The sequence below is a fragment of the Hippopotamus amphibius genome, chromosome 16, assembly GCF_030028045.1.
Source record: "Hippopotamus amphibius kiboko isolate mHipAmp2 chromosome 16, mHipAmp2.hap2, whole genome shotgun sequence".
In the NCBI taxonomy this organism is placed as follows: domain Eukaryota; kingdom Metazoa; phylum Chordata; class Mammalia; order Artiodactyla; family Hippopotamidae; genus Hippopotamus; species Hippopotamus amphibius.
The window spans coordinates 57,215,755-57,226,770 of NC_080201.1; positions in this window are offsets into that span (position 1 = coordinate 57,215,755).

Sequence of the window (11,016 nt, forward strand, 5' to 3'; positions counted from 1 at the left end):
ATTGCCGTGAGTGGGCTTCTCATTGTAGTGGCTTCTCTTATTGTGGAGCATGGGCTCTAGGCATGTGGGCTTCGGTAGTTGCGGCATGTGGGGCTCAGTAGTTGCAGCTCACGGCGCAGGCTCAGTAGTTGTGGCACATGGGCTTTGTTGCTCCGTGGCATGTGGGATCTTCCCAGACCAGGGATCGAACCTGTGTCCCTTGCATTGGCAGGTGGATTCTTAACCAGTGAGCCACCAGGGACGCCCCCTCCCCCCATCCCACCCCCCATTTCTTTGGTTATAGGAAACAACCTTCTCGAGTTCCAATGGGCAGATTCAAGCACTTGTTAATTAGGGAAGGGAGGGGATGTGAGGGAGGGCAGCCTCTGGGCGAGGTCCTGTTTCCACATCAATAATGCACAAGAATATCTTTGAGCTATTTTGCAGATGCTGAAACCCCCTCCAGGGGGGAGAATTTAACTGTTAAGGATCGTATGCTCCTCACAAGCATGTAGACCCCAGACCAGCTGGACCTGAAGATTGATGATGCTGGCTCCTGCTTACCTCCCACCAACCCATCAGAAGAATGCAGGACTGTCACTGCCTCGATCCTTACCTCACACCCGGGACCACGAGCCCCGACTATAAGACCTTTCCCTGTTCCCCAGGGAGGGGGGCAGAGTTCTTGAGGCGCTAGCCTATTGTCTCCCCCTTTGCCTGGCAACATGATAAAGCTATCCTTTTTTACTTCACCCAAAACTCTGTCTCCAAGATTTGATTTGGCACCAGTGTACAGAGAAGCTGAGCTTTTGGCATCAAAGATAGTATAAAGAGTCCTCACAGTTCATACTTTATTTTGATTTCCTTAGTTTTTACCTAATATCCTTTTTCTCTTCCAAGATCCCATCTAGGACATCACATTAAAATGAACTGTCATGTCTCCTTAGGTCTCCCTTGGCTGTGACAGTTTCTCAGACTTTCTTGTTTTTGATGACCTTGACAGTTTTGAGGATTACTGGTCTGGTATTTTGGAGGCGTCCCTCTATTGGGGTGTGCCCTATGTTTTTCTCATAATTAGACTGGGTTTATGGGTTTTGGAGAGAAAGATCATGAAGGTAAAATACTATTATAATCACAATGTTTCAAGGATACTTACTACCAACCTGGCATCTCACTGTTGATGTTGACCTTGATCACCTGGCAGAAGTAATGTTTGTTAGATTTCCCCACTGTAAATTTACTCTCTCCTCTCCTTCCTTTTATGTGGGGATATTTAAAACATGAACTCTAGACCTGAATATATTAATGAGAACACATTGTGTAAAAACTAATTGAGGGATATTCTACAAAATAATTGTCTGGTACCATTCAAATCATCAAATTGTTATGAAAACAAACAAACAGGGCTTCCTAGGTGGCACAGTGGTTAAGAATCTGCCTGCCAATGCAGAGGTCACGGGTTCGATCCCAGCTCCAGGAAGATCCCACATGCCGCGGAGCAACTAAGCCCGTGTGCCAAACAAACAAACAAACAAACAAACAAAACCAAACAAACAGGGACTTCCCTGGTGGCGCAGTGGTTAAGAGTCCACCTGCCAATGCAGGGGACAGGGGTTCCATCCCTGGTCAGTGATGAGCCCACATGCCTCGGAGCAACTAAGCCTGTGCGCCACAACTACTGAAGCCTGCTCACCTAGAGACCATACCCTGCAACAAGAAAAGCCACCACAATGAGAAGCCTGTGCACTGCAATGAGTTAAAAGATAAGAATTCATCAGACAAGGAAAGGAAAAATATTCTGGGCAGAGGGAATAAAAAGCACAAGTTAAAAAACAAACAGGGCTTTCCTGGTGGCCCAGTGGTTAAGAATCCACCTGCCAATGCAGGGGACATGGGTTCCAGCCCTGGTCCGGGAAGATCCCACATGCCGAGGAGCTACTAAGCCCATGCGCCACAACTACTGAGCCTGTGCTCTAGAGCCTGCGAGCCACAACTATTGAGCCAACATGCCACAACTACTGCAGCCTGCGTGCCTAGAGCCCATGCTTGCCAACAAGAGAAGCCATGGCAATGAGAAACCCGTGCCCCACAATGAAGAGCAGCCCCCGCTCTCCACAACTAGAGAAAGCCCGCACGCAGCAACAAAGACCCAACACAGCCAATAAATTAAGTAAAAAAATAAATTTATAAAAACAAACAAAGAAAAGCAGAGGATATGTTCCAGAGTAAAGGAGAATGTAAACTACATCCTAGATTGCATCCTAAACCACAGAAAATGCTATCATTTTTATTATTGGGACAGTTGGCCACATTTGAATGCACAATGCAGATAATAATATTGCCTCAGTATGAATCAGTATTGCCTCAGAAATTCCCCAGTTTCTATCATTTTTCTGTGATTACAAAGGAAATATCTTTGTTCTTAGAAAATATACACTGACGTTTTGAGGGATCAAAGGAAATGATATCTGTAACTTTTACGGCTAAGAATGTTAATATTATATATGAGAGTGAAAGAAATGAGGACACGATCTAGCACATGTTGCAAAATGTTACCATTGGTAAATCTGTGTGAATTGTGTACAAGAATTTTTTGGGCATTTCCTGCAAGATTCCGCTAAGTTTGAAGATAATGAAAAATCAAAGTAAAAACTAAATAAATAAATATAGTGACAATCAGCTGGAAGGAAATTGTGAAACCACGGACTGAACTCTCTCTTTTTGAGCATAAAGAGTCAAGAAGTCGCTTTAGACTCATAGGTGTGGGGTTGAGTTTATAGTATACCTAACTGGACTATAGGATCCAATTTTCACGTGCCATTTAATCGTTAACATACTGAGAATTTACTAAATGCTTTCAGGTTTTAGGGACTGGGCTAAGAGAATTCTCATCTCTGCCACATCGAAAACCCACAACAGCACCTGTTATTTTATTGGCCCCACCTTCTATTTCTCAGTGGAGGACTCTAAGGGCCAATGGCATCACGTGTTCACACAACAAGCAAAAGGGAGAGTGCCCACGGAATGTATAAAATATTGACTCTAGAAGTGCTTAAAGAAACATCTAGATTTCCATCATTTCCCAGGGGGCTTCAGTCAGCTAAAATTAAGATCATCTAATGAATGATGCAAAAACCAGATTTGAAGGCAACAATGTCTAAATTAGAATGATAATCAAGAGAAGTCACCATCTTTTTTTTCTTTTCTGTTTATTCCTGAGCTAGATCAATAGATTGAGCACTTGTGTGTCAAACAATGTGCTGAAAATCCACAGATTTAAATCTGACTCAGTTGTTGACCTTTTGTGCTTTTATTTATTTATTTATTGGCTGTGTTGGGTCTTTGTTGCTGTGCACAGGCTTTCTCTAATTGTGGCGAGTGGGGGCTACTCTTCGTTGTGGTGTGCTGGCTTCTCATTGTGGTGGCTTCTCTTTTTGTGGAGCAGGGGCTCTAGGCGCTCAGGCTTCAGTAGTTGTGACACATGGGCTCAATAGTTGGGGGTTGCAGGCTCTAGAGCGCAGGCTCTGGTTGTGGCACATGGGCTTAGTAGCTCTGAGGCATGTGGGAACTTGCCGGACCAGGGATCGAACCCGTGTCCCCTGCATTGGCAGGCGGATTCTTAACTGCCATGCTACCAGGAAAGCCCATGATCTTTTGTGCTTTTGAGGGAGAAAGACAAGAAACTAAACCACATCTAATAGTGTAATAAGTGCCATGATGGTGAGCGTGAAGGGACCAATGAAAACATGTGGGAGGCTCTTAATGTTTAGCTTGCTTATTTTAAATGTATAACTACTATAAATCTTCCACACTGAAGGTGACAAAATATAGTGAACTTTATGGTTTCATCCTGGCTATGAAGCTATCACAGGAATTATTCTTTTTGGTCCATGATTTGGATTTTCATATTGTTTTAGAAGCAAATGAAATTATTTGTATGAGTTACCCTAATTAACTTGAGAAATACTCGAATGACATCACGCATACTATCTTTTCTTTAAAGAACTTTTATTGAGATACAATTGACATACAATAAGCTGCATATATTTATTTATTTTTATTTTTCATTTTATTTATTATTTTTTTGAGGAGCTGCATATATTTAAAGTGTACAATTTGATATTTTTTTCTTATTAGTAATACATATATAGCAATCCCCATCTCCCAATTCATCCCACCCCAACCTGCCCCTCCCCAACTTTCCCCACTTGGTGTCCATATGTTTGTTCTCTACATCTGTGTCTCTATTTCTGCCTTGCAAACTGGTTGATTTGTACCATTTTTCTATAGTCCTCATATATGCGTTAATATATGATATTTGTTTTTCTCTTTCTGACTTACTTCACTCTGTATGACAGTCTCTAGGTCCATCCATGTCTCTACAAATGTCCCAATTTTGTTCCTTTTTATGGTTGAGTAATATTCCATTGTATATATGTACCACATCTGCTTTATCCATTCATCTGCTGAGGGACATTTAAGTTGCTTCCACAACCTGGTTATTGTAAATAGTGCTGCAATGAACATTGGGGTGCGTGTATCTTTTCAAATTATGGTTTTCTCTGGGTATATGCCCAGTAGTGGGATTTCTGGGTCATATGGTAACTCTATTTTTAGTTTTTCAAGGAACCTCCATACTGTTTTCCATAGTGGCTGTATCAATTTACATTCCCACCAACAGTGCAAGAGGGTTCCCTTTTTTCCACACCCTCTCCAGCATTTACTGTTTGTAGATTTTCTGATGATGCCCATTCTCACTGATGTGAGGTGATACCTCATTATAATTTTGATTTGCATTTCTCTAATAATTAGTGATGTTGAGCAGATTTTCACATGCCTCTTGGCCATCCATACGTCTTCTTTGGAGAAATGCCTATTTAGGTCTTCTGTCCATTTTTTGATTGGGTTGTTTGTTTTTTTGATGTTGAGCTGGATGAACTGTTTATATATTTTGGAGATTAATCCTTTGTCTGTTGATTCGTTTGCAAATATTTTTTCCCATTCTGAGGGTTGTCTTTTCGTCTTGCTTATAGTTTCCTTTGCTGTGCAGAAGCTTTGAAGTTTCATTAGGTCCCACTTATTTATTGTTGTTTTTATTTCCATTACTCTAGGAGATGGGTCAAAAAAGATCTTGCTGTGATTTATGTCAAAGAGTGTTCTTCCTATGTTTTCCTCTAAGAGTTTTATAGTGTCTGGTCTTACATTTAGGTCTTTATTCCATTTTGAGTTTATTTTTGTGTATGGTGTTAGGGAGTGTTCTAATTTCATTCTTTTACACATAGCTTTCCAGTTTTCCCAGCACCACTTATTGAAGAGGCTGCCTTTTCCTTGCCTCCTTTGTCATAGATTAGTTGACCATAGTTTATCTCTGGGCTTTCTATCCTGTTCCACTGATCTATATTTCTGGTTTTTGTGCCAGTACCATACTGTCTTCATTACTGTAGCTTTGTAGTATAGTCTGAAGTCAAAGAGTCTAATTCCTCCAGCTCCGTTTTTTTCCCTCAAGGTTGCTTTGGCTATTCAGGGTCTTCTGTGTCTCCATACAAATTTTAGGATTTTTTGCTCTAGTTCTTTTAAAAAGGCCATTGGTAATTTAATAGGGATTGCATTGAATCTGTAGATTGCTTTGGGTAGTGCAGTCATTTTCACAATGTTAATTCTTCCAATCCAAGAACATGGTATATCTCTCCATCTGTTTGTCTTGTCTTTGATTTCTTTCATTACTGTCTTATAGTTTTCTGAGTACAGGTCTTTTACCTCCTTAGTTAAGTTTATTCCTAGGTATTTTATTCTTTTTGTTGCAATGGGGAATGGGATTGTTTCCTTAATTTCTCTTTCTGATCTTTCATTGTTAAGTGTATAGAAATGCAAGAGATTTCTGTGTGTTAATTTTGTATTCTGCAACTTTACCAAATTCATTGATTAGCTCAAGTAGTTTTCTGGTGGCATCTCTAGGATTTTCTATGTATAGTATCATGTCATCTGCAAACAGTGACAGTTTTACTTCTTTTCCAATTTGGATTCCTTTTATTTCTTTTTCTTCTCTGATTGCTGTGGCAAGGACTTCCAAAACTATGTTGAGTAGTAGTGGTGAGAGTGGACATCCTTGTCTTGTTCCTGCTCTTAGAGGGAATGCTTTCAGTTTTTCACCATTGAGAATGGAGTTTGCTGTGGGTTTGTCGTATATGGCCTTTATTATGTTGAGGTAGGTTCTCTCTATGCCCACCTTCTGGAGAGTATTTATCATAAATGGGTGTTGAATTTTGTCAAAAGCTTTTTCTGCATCTATTGAGATGATCATTTGGTTTTTATCCTTCAATTTGTTCATATGGTGTAGCACATTGATTGATTTGCATATATTGAAGATTCCTTGCTTTCCAGGGATAAACCACACTTGATCATGTTGTATGATCCTTTTAATGTGTTGTTGGATTCTGTTTGCTAGTCTTTTGTTGAGGATTTTTGCATCTAAATTCCTCAGTGATATTGGCCTGTAATTTTCTTTTATTGTGACATCTTTGCCTGGTTTTGGTATCAGGGTGATAGTGGACTCCTAGAATGAATTTGGGAGTGTTCCTTCCTCTGAAATTTTTTGGAAGAGTTTGAGAAGCATGGGTGTTAGCTCTTCTCTAAATGTTTGATAGAACTCACCTGTGAATCCATCTGGTCCTGGACTTTTGTTTGTTGGAAGATTTTTAATCACAGTTTCAGTTTCATTACTTGTGATTGGTCTGTTCATATTTTCTGTTTCTTCCTGATTCAGTATTGGGAGGTTATACCCTTCTAAGAATCTGTCCATTTCATCCAGGTTTTACATTTTATTGGCATATAGTTGCTTGTAGTAGTCTCTTATGGTGCTTTTTATTTCTGCAGTGTCTGTTTTAACTTCTCCTGTTTCATTTGTAATTTTATTGATTTGAATCCTGTTCTTCTTTTTCTTGATGAGTCTTGCTAGAGGTTTATCAATTTTATTTATCTTCTCAAAGAACCAGCTTTTAGTTTTATTGATTTTTGCTGTTGTTTTCTTTGTTTCTATTTCACTTATTTCTGCTCTGATCTTTATGATTTCTCTCTGTCTACTAACTTTAGATTTTGTTTGCTCTTCTTTCTCTAGTTTCTTTAGATGAAGATTAGATTGTTTATTTGGGATGTTTCTTGTTTCTTGAGGTAGGATTGTATTGCTATAAAATTCCCTCTTAGAACTGCTTTTGCTGCATCCCATAGGTTTTGGATAGTTGTGTTTCTGTTATCATTTATCTCTAGGTATTTTTTGATTTCCTCTTTTATTTCTTCAGTGATCTCTTTGTTGTTTAGTAGCATATTGTTTAGCCACCATGTGTTTGTGTTGCTTACAATTTTTTTCCCGTAATTGATTTCTAATTTCATAGCATTGCGCTTGGAAAAGATGCTTGATACGCTTTCAATTTTCTTAAATTTACCAAGGCTTGATTTGTGATCTGCCCTGGAAAATGTTCCCAAAATGTGATCTATCCTGAAGAATGTTCCATGTGCACTTGAGAAGAAAGTGTAATCTGCTGTTTTTGGATGGAATGTCCTATAAATATCTATTAAACCTAGCTGGTCTATTGTGTCATTTAAAGCTTGTGTTTCCTCATGAATTTTCTGTCTGGATGACCTGTCCATTGGTGTACGTGGGGTGTTAAAGTCCCCCACTATTATTGTGTTACTGTCAATTTCCTCTTTTATAGTTGTTAGCATTTGCCTTATGTATTGAGGTGCTCCTATATTGGGTGCATATGTATTTATAATTGTTATATCCTCTTCATGGATTGATCCCTTAATCATTATGTAGTGTCCTTTCTTGTCTCTTGCAACATTTTTTTATTATTTTAAAGTCTATTTTATCTGATATGAGTATCGCTACTCCAGCTTTCTTTTGATTTCCATTTGCATGGAATATATTTTTCCATCCCCTCACTTTCAGTCTGTATGTATCCCTAGGTCTGAAGTGGGTCTCTTGTAGACAGCATATACATGGGTTTTGTTTTTGTATCCATTCAGCCAGTCTGTGTCTTTTGGTTGCAGCATTTAGTCTATTTACATTCAACGTAATTATCGATATGTATGTTCCTATTACCATTCTCTTAATTGTTTTGTTTTTGTTTTCGTAGGTCCTTTTCTTCTCTTATGTTTCTTGCTTAGAGAAGTTCCTTTAGCATTTGTTGTAGGGCTGGTTTGGTGGTGCTGAATTCTATTAGCTTTTGCTTGTCTGGAAAGCTTTTGATTTCTCTGCCTAATCTGAATGAAATCCTTGCTGGGTAGAATATTCTTGGTTGTAGGTTCTTTCCTTTCATCACTTTACGTATATTGTGCCACTCCCTTCCAGCCTGCAGAGTTTCTGCTGAGAAGTCAGCTGTTAACCTTATGGGAGTTCCCTTGGATGTTATTTGTCGTTTTTCCCTTGTTGCTTTTAATAACTTTTCTCTGTCTTTAATTTTTGTCAATTTGACAGCTATGTATCTTGGCATGTTTCTCCTTGGGTTTATCCTGCCTGGGACTCTCTGTGCTCCCTGGACTTGGGTGCTATTTCCTTTCCCACGTTAGGGAAGTTTTCGACTATAATCTCTTCCAATATTTTCTCAGGTCCTTTCTCTCTCTCTTCTCCTTCTGGGACCCCTATAATATAAATGTTGATGCATTTAATGTTGTCCCAGAGGTCTCTTAGGCAGTCTTCATTTCTTTTCATTCTTTTTTCTTTACTCTTTTCCATATTGGTGATTTTCACCATTGTGTCTTCCAGGTCACTTACCCGTTCTTCTGCCTCAGTTATTCTGCTATTGGTTCCTTCCAGTGTATTTTTCATCTCAGTTACTGTATTGCTTATCTCTATTTGTTAGTTCTTTAATTCTTCTAGGTCTTTGTTAAACTTTTCTTGCATCTTTTTGGTCTTTGCATCCAGTCTTTTTTCAGAGTCCTGGATCATCTTCACTATCATTATTCTGAATTCTTTTTCTGGAAGGTTGCCTATCTCCACTTCATTTGTTGTTTTTCTGGGGTTTTATCTTTGTGCCTTCATCTGGTGCAAAGTCCTCTGCCTTGTCATTTTCTCTGTCTTTCTGTGGCTGTGGTTTTCAGTTCCACAGAATGAAATACTGCTGATACTGCTTGACACTGCTGTCTGCCGTCTTGTGGAGGAAGCTATCTAAGAGGCTTGTGTGTGCTTCCTGATGGGAGAGACTGGTGGTGGGTAGGGCTGGATGTTGCTTTGGTGCTTGGAGCTCAGTAAAACTTTAATCCGCTTGTGTGCCACTGGGTGGGGCTGCATTCCCACCCTGTTGGTTCTTTGGCCTGAGACGACCCAGCACTGGAGCTTACAGGCTCTCTGGCGGGGCTAATGGTGGACTCTGGGAGGGCTCATGCCAATGAGCGCTTCCCAGAACCCCTGCTGTCAGTGTCCCCATCCCCGCAGTGAGCCACAGCTGCCCCCTACCTCTGCAGGTGACCCTCCAACAGCAGCATGTAGGTCTGGTTCAGTCTCCTATGGGGTCACTGCTCCTTCCCCCTGGGTCCTGGTGCACACACTACTTTTTGTGTGCCCTCCAAGAGTGGAGTCTCTATTTCTGCCAGTCCTGTGGAAGTGCTGCAATCAAATCCCACTGGCCTTAAAAGTCTGATTCTCTGGGGATTCCTCCTCCCATTGCCAGACTCCCACACTGGGAAGCCTGACATGGGGCTCAGAGCCCTCACTCCAGTGGGTGGACTTCTGCGGTATAACTGTTCTCCAGTTTGTGAGTCACTCATCCAGTGGTCATGGGATTTGATTTTATCGCAATTGTGCCCCTCTACCGTCTCATTGCAGCTTCTCCTTTGTCTCTGGATGTGGGGTATCTTTTTTTGTGTTTCAGTGTCTTCCTGTTGATGACAGTTCAGCAGTTAGCTGTGATTCCAGTGCTCTTGCAAGGGGGAGTGAGCACACATGATTCTACTCTGCCATCTTAAAACAAAGATTTTTGTTACAATACTACCTCAGGTTGGATGGGCCAAAGTGTTTCCAAACCAAACTTGGATCTGCTCACCTGCCATGCAGCAAAGCCAATCTACTGACACTGGACTGTGGTGAAGGAAAGCATTGAACACAACATTAATTGCAGGGCACCAAGCAAGGAGAACAGGCAGCTCATGCTCAAAAGACTTGAACTCCATGATGGCTTTCATGGAAGTGCTTTTAGAGGCAATATTTGGGGTGAGGGTTGCAGCTTGTGGACTTTCTTCTGATGTTTTGGTGGTGAGGTGATGTTTCAGGAATCTTAATCATCAACCTGCTGGTTCTAACTAATCTGGGGTCTATGTGCTTGTGATCAGCATGTAGTCCGCATCCTCAATCAGGGGAAGGGTCTTAGCTTCTTAGGAACAACTCAAAGAGAAGCATCAGATTGTTATGTATATCCCTTGAGGAGGAACTAGGACTCTGTTTTATTGCTGAACTAGTTGCTTTCCCTTTGTTTCTGCATTCCCTCACTTCCCTAACTAGTAACTGCTTGAGTCTGCTCTTTGGAACTTTGGGAAGACCTAGGAGACTAAAGCCTTTTTCTGCAAACAAGGAACCGGGGACATGGAGGGGCTTTTGTATCCAGAACGGTCCAGCAGGGTCCTACTCAGTGTCAATAACCCCCTTTTTTTTTGATAGTTCTCAATCCTGAGGGAGACAGGGAAGGGACAAGAGAGGGAACAAAATCTTGGATAGAGAGTTTAATCATAAACTCAACAGGGGAACTTGGTTTGGGGGGAATTTGGTTTCAAAAAGAACCCTCTATTGATACCTCCAACATTAAAGGGCCCCAAACAAGTCTGCTTTATTTACCCCAGTTTAAAAAAATTTTTTTAAAGGTTGGAAGAAAACTACATTGAGATACCTACGCAGCAATTACTTGGGATAACGGTTAAATCAATTAAGTTAAAGATTGACAAAAGTTCCTGAGTCCCTTTGCTTGACCCATCACTGGGACCTTTAACATAAAAAATGGATAAAATGGATGGGGGATAAAAAGGAAACTTTCTAGAACTCCCTGTAAGACC